The sequence below is a fragment of the Dermochelys coriacea genome, chromosome 3 (genome assembly GCF_009764565.3).
Source record: "Dermochelys coriacea isolate rDerCor1 chromosome 3, rDerCor1.pri.v4, whole genome shotgun sequence".
NCBI classification, from domain to species: Eukaryota; Metazoa; Chordata; order Testudines; family Dermochelyidae; genus Dermochelys; species Dermochelys coriacea.
This window is the reverse complement of record NC_050070.1, coordinates 33,799,071-33,805,198: the sequence shown is the minus strand read 5'-3', so window position 1 is coordinate 33,805,198 and position 6,128 is coordinate 33,799,071.

Here is a 6,128-nt window from a genome sequence, read left to right as displayed (position 1 = left end):
TAAACTTTGAAGACATTCAGATCCAGATTCAAACTTTGACTCATACCATCTCTAGAGATTATGCATGTAGCATTATTATCATGTGGATGCCAGGAGACAGCAGAAAACCACAAACATTGTTGATGCCCCAGCTCTGCGGGATCTAGTCAAATTGGATTTTGATCTTTCCCTCTCACATTCAGCCATAACACGGACCTGACTAGGGAGTTTAAGCTGGGAAGCAATTTGCATTTTTTTCACAATGTAGAGAGTCTTGATAACTGTGAACTCCCCCTTTCTGGAGCAAGGGGGAACAAGCCAAATCCAAGCAAATTTCTCCCTTCCCCCAAACAACTGTTTCTTTCTAGGATAGGCCTAGAGATAGACACATAGGATTTTACTGTTGAGTCCCTGCGGCTAATCTGCTACATTTATGCCTGGAGGAATTCTGTGCCAAAAAACTTTACAATTCTGCAAAATTCTGCATATTTATTTGTCAAAATAATGCAATATAATCAAAATAATGCAATATACAATAATATAATAAGTTTCACTTATTTTTGTAATTTATTTAAACTACTATACAGAAAAAAAATCAAGATAACTGTTCAGCATTTCCTAAACATATGAAAGTTAAGTTACAAATACTTGGTAACCAATACCCTGCATTCCAGTTATAATCCTGGATTATCATTTAAATTAAATTACAGAACACCAAACACCAAAAGAAAAGTAAAGTAGAATGTAATTTTAAATTTCTCAGACTTTCATATATGAAAGTCATACAGTTTTGCTAATCATTGTCCTGCATTTTTTAAAATGGGTAAGTAAAATACATCCTGAGTTGAGATCCCCATTGTGCCACTCTGACACAGGAAAAACAAACAAACAAGAAAGCATATAGATCTTCCTCACTTTCTTGTTTTTTTCCTGCTTTCCTTTACATTGCCAGCAAGAAAAGCCTTCATAGCCTGGTTGTTAGGTCACATACCTGGGAGGCGGACTACTCAGCATCCAGTCCCCCTCCTCCAATGACTCTTTGATTGAACCCAACTCTCCTACATACCAAGCGAGTGTTCTCACCTCTAAGCTAAAAGTTATAAGGTGGGCAAAACTAGCACCGCCTCCTCTATTTTGTATGGAATGAAGCAGGTGCCTAAGCCCCAGGGGAGGGTTCCTGGCTGTGGATTGCAAGCAGAGAAAGGCACCTACCTGCAGCCCTATCTCTGAGGGAGGGGCAGGGCTGAGGACACAATCCTCTTATCAGTAGCTCTGATTCGCTGGCTTAAATGGCTTCCTGCCTAGCCTTCTGGCTTTTGTGGATCACAGTCTAAGGTGTTTATCTCTCCCCATTCAACTTGGGCTTTGTCAATCACAGTGATTTTCTAGGTGTCTCAGGGTTAGGTATTACAATGCTCAGCATCACAGCACCTCAGTGGATCTGGGCCATAGTTCCTCGCTCCTGGTATGACATTCCTGTTAAGATTTCACTCTGTGTTTGTAGCGCCTAATATGCATCTTATTACAGAGAGCATGGTGATGAATGAGTGACATAGTTTTAATTATGTAACCCTTCTGCCAGTCAAAGTTGGCAGCAACAAGGGCCGGGTTCAGTATCTAGGGGTTCCTTTTTAACAATAAAATACAAAACTGGCTCAAGCCCCCACCCAGTGACCTGAGGCAACAGTTCCCTTCTCACAAAAACAGAGTCTGAGTGTATCATAAAAACTTTTAACAAAAGGATGTAAGTAACTCAGCGTTAATTTGGGAAAACATCACAAATAGGGTTCATAAACATAGACCATAAGCAAAAGACACCCCCAAGTAAGTTGGGCAGTGTCTTTTTCCCCTCAGGTTCTTAAGTCCAGCAACCCAAAAGTCCCTTTAATGTGCCCATCCAATCTCTGCACAGTTGCTGTCTTTTATCAGTGCAGACCCAGAATTCAGAGGTGCATCTGAAGGGTTCACCTCCCACCCTGGGTGGAGGGGTAAGGAGGCACCTTACATGCTCTGCTGCTCAGGCACTCACTCACCACTCCTCTCTGCCAGCTGCCCTGCCAACCGATCACCATGCCTCTCTGCAGGGCTGTATTCTGGCCCTCTCTGCTAGACACCCTGATGATCACCATGCCTCTCAGCTAGCCACCCGCTTGCTCATCATTTAACACAGCTCTTGGTAATTTCAGCAGTTAGTGAGGGAGCCTTAGTGCTGCTGCACACTAAAGCAGGTCTAATACTTAGACCTAGATATCAGTGATTTCAGTTCTACACTGTGTAATAAGATTCTCAATTGAGTCAAAATTACCTTTTTTATTATAAACTGAAAAGAGAACAGCTTAAAAAGCATCTGTTACCCTTAAGCAAGGCCCACACTGCCTAAATACAAATACCCTCTGTCTAATCACTAGGCTTTGGAACTTATGTCCCCTCCTTAGCGAGTGCCATTTAGTTGAGGGTGAGTCCCTCCATAGGGTTATGCCAAGTACTTTTCTGCTGCCCTCAATTCACACAACAAGAATAACAATCCTTTATTATTCCTGTCCCCAAAACAAGGAGACTGGGAATCCAACACCAGCCAAAAGTGACCATTTCGGCAAGCAATCCCATCATGCTGAGCACCTACACAGGGTGGGTGTGCCCATGCAAACGAGATCAGCTCTTGAAGTCTTCTTCCACAGCTCATCATAGGTGTCAGCGGAGAGCTCATTCAAACTCTGCTTACAATTAAAATAGCCATGCAGAGCTGGTTCAATTCAACTTTTCATTTCAAACAAAAGGATATTTGCCTGAAAACTGAATTTTTTGATTTTTTCATCAGAAAAGGAGATACTTTCTGCATTTTTATTTCATCAAAAACACAATTCTCCATGACAAAAAGGATTTGATGGAATTGTTTGTCAACCAGCCCTCTAACTATATTTTGTATCTGTTTCTCTTGCATGGAATTGAGCTTTTTTTTTTTTCTCTTCTCTTCTTCTTCTTCTCCTCCTCCTCTCCTCTGTTTCTAAACTAAACCCTAAGCCAATCAAAGTAGGGCTCTCTGCAGGAGCCAAAGAGATGGTCTCTGCCTCCCTAACAGCTGCAGAGGGCCAGAAGCAGCAGAGCAAACAATGGCAATGGCAGAATGAATATTGGTAAATGTGAGCCAGTTGCAGCAGTGGCTGCAGCAGCAGAGGTAGTGCTCCATGGGGTGGGAAGAGAACTCATGTGAATGTACCTCTGAATTCGAGGTGGTCGCTGACCAAGGACAGCAACTGTGAGTCGGGTGCAGTGGAGGGAGAGGGGAGTGGTGTGTCAAAGGAACATTTGTTTACTGGACTTTCACACCACAAGGTGAGAAATTAGGCAAAGGACACTGCCTGATGTACTCCAGGTATTTATTTTGCTCATTGTCACATGCTTTAGAAACGTGGTTGTGGTGTTTTCCCGAAATAATGCAGGGTTCCTGTACTCTTTTTATTAAAAGTGTTCTTTGCTATGCACAGACTCATGACTTGTGAGCCGGGAAGTATTGCCTCTTAGAAGCATCCTGGGGTGCTACTTAATTTTCCCAGATTCTGGGTGGGGGTTTGAGATGATTCTGTTTTGTATTAAGAGGAACCCTTAGACATTGAACGTGGCACTTGTTGGTTTAGGCAGAAGGGTTACACAGTTGCTAGCTAAAGGCAGAAATATAAGTGACCTTCCTCCCCATAAATAGCCCGTTTTCCACTTACTTACTGTTACATGGGCAATAAAACAAACCTCTTAAAAGATAGCATTATATACATTTCACATACATTATATTAATACTCATCTATGGGACAGTTATGTGCTTGAGTCCAGTAAAAAAAAATCAAAACCAATCAAGAGTGAGAAAGCTCAAATGATCACAGAGACATTTTTCTAGCTTGATGTATAGTCAGAGCACCTCAATTGTGCAATTCTGGTCTCCCATGTTTAAGAGAAATTAATTCAAATTAATTCGCTACTAAGATGAATGGAGGAATGGAAAACCTACCTTACGAAGGAGACTCAAAGAGTTTGGCTTGTTTAGCCTAACCAAAAGATGGCTGAGGGAAGATATGATTGCTCTCTATAAATACATCAGCGAGATAAATACCAGGAAGGGAGAGGAGTTATTTAAGTTAAACACCAATGTGGACACAAGAACAATTGGCTATAAACTGGCCATCAACAAGTTTAGGCTCAAAATTAGGTGAAGGTTTCTAACCATCCGAGGAGTGAAGTTCTGGAACAGCCTTCCAAGGGGAGCAATGGAGACAAAAAACATATCTGGCTTCAAAACTGAGCATGGTAAGTTTATGGAGGAGATAGTATGATGAGACTGCCTACAATGGCATGTGCCCCATCAGTGACTGCCAGAAACAAAAATCCCCAACTGTTGGAGATGGGACACTACATGGGGAACCCTCTGAGTTACTACAGAGAATTCTTTTCCAGGTGTCAGGCTGCGGGGTCTTGCCCAAATGCTCAGGGTCTAACTGATCATATTTGGGTCCGGAAAGAATTTTCCCCAGGTCAGATTGGCAGAGACCCTGGGGATTTTTTACCTTCCTCTGCAGCATGGGGCACGGGTCACTTGCAGCTTTATACTAGTGTAAATGGTGGATTCTCTGTAACTTGAAGCCTTTAAACCATGATTTGAAGACTCAAGAAACTCAGCCAGAGGTTAGGGGTCTGTTTCAGGAGTGGGTGAGATTTTGTGTCCTGCAATGTCCAGGAGCATATAGGTGATACATAGAGCCTATATGTATGGGTAGGGTAAAGTGCCCCTGCAAGATTTCTGCTTGGCCTGCTGGGGTTTGGGGGGAAGGAGTCCTCTCTCATTCTCCCGCTGTGCCTGCCCCCTGGCACACTTGGCCCCTGTCCCTGGCAGCCGGGCCCAGGAAGGGAGCAGGACCAGCCACCTCTCACGGCTGCTACTCCAGGTCGTTGCTTTGTGCTGCGCAGCAGCTGCCTGAGAGAGTATCCAGCTGTGGAAGGGCCCAGCCCAGCTGCTGGGGACAGGGGCAGAGCGAGATGAAGTTCCCTCTCCTCCCCCGGATATGTTTCTGGCTCGCTTGGCCCCTATCCCTGCCAGCTGGGCCAGGAGAGTGCATCAGCCACTTTGTTAGAGACTCCTGAAATGTGTTGTATTTCAAAATCAAAGTCTTGAAGAGCTAAACTCCACCGAAGATTTTTGTTAGTCTCTTTGACTATGGACAGTGTCTTCTCAGGATGGGTGGCTGTTCACCTGCCAATATGGCTGTGATGAGACCAAAGAAACATATTTTCTGATTTGTCTTGTAGCAGCAGAAGGCAAAAATACCTCATGGTACACTGGGCTAAAGGAGAATCCTTCCCAGGCTCAGTAAATCTGCCCAGGGGCCACCTAGGCTCAAAGGAAACCCTTCCATTCTGCTTGGCCTGTCCAGAAGCTGTTTTTCTTGAGTGGAAAAGCTTGGACACAATAAAATAAATTTGTAACCCCTCTTTTATTTGCAGCAGTGCTGTCATGGCATTCCTTCTTGTAAATAACTGGCACAGCAGGGTTCAGTATGGATCAGTAGTTGCATAGCTCCGACTGCAAGGCACACTGTTAATTGGTCAGTCGGAGCTGGATTCATTGACCTAATGGGACTACTCACATGCTTAAAGTTAAGCATGTACTTAAGCACTTTACTGGCTCAGCACCTGGCAAGATCAAGCCATAACTGGTGCTCTTGCTGTATCTGTATGAGACTATTGCCTGAGCCTTGGGTTACATAAGTGATTAAATCAAATCCTGGCCTCTTGCGCTATGTCTATAGCGCAGTAAAACACCTGCAGCTGGTCCCTGTCAACTGATTTGGGCTGCAGGACTATACAATTGCTATGTAGATGTCAGAGCTTGGGCTCTGAGGCCCCCTCAGGTCATCAACTTCCCAGTAAGATGGGGTGGCTGAGTCCTGCAACCTGGTCAAATTCCAAGGTAAACATGTACCACCTACCTAAGCCGCAGCCACAACTGGATATTATATTCTTCACTTCCTGTTCTAAATTATTGTGTAGTCCTACTGCTTCCATACCTGAAGAAGCTGCTTTCAGAGTAGCAGCCGTGTTAGTCTGTATTCGCAAAAAAGAAAAGGAGTACTTAGAGACTAACAAATTTATTTGAGCATAAGCTT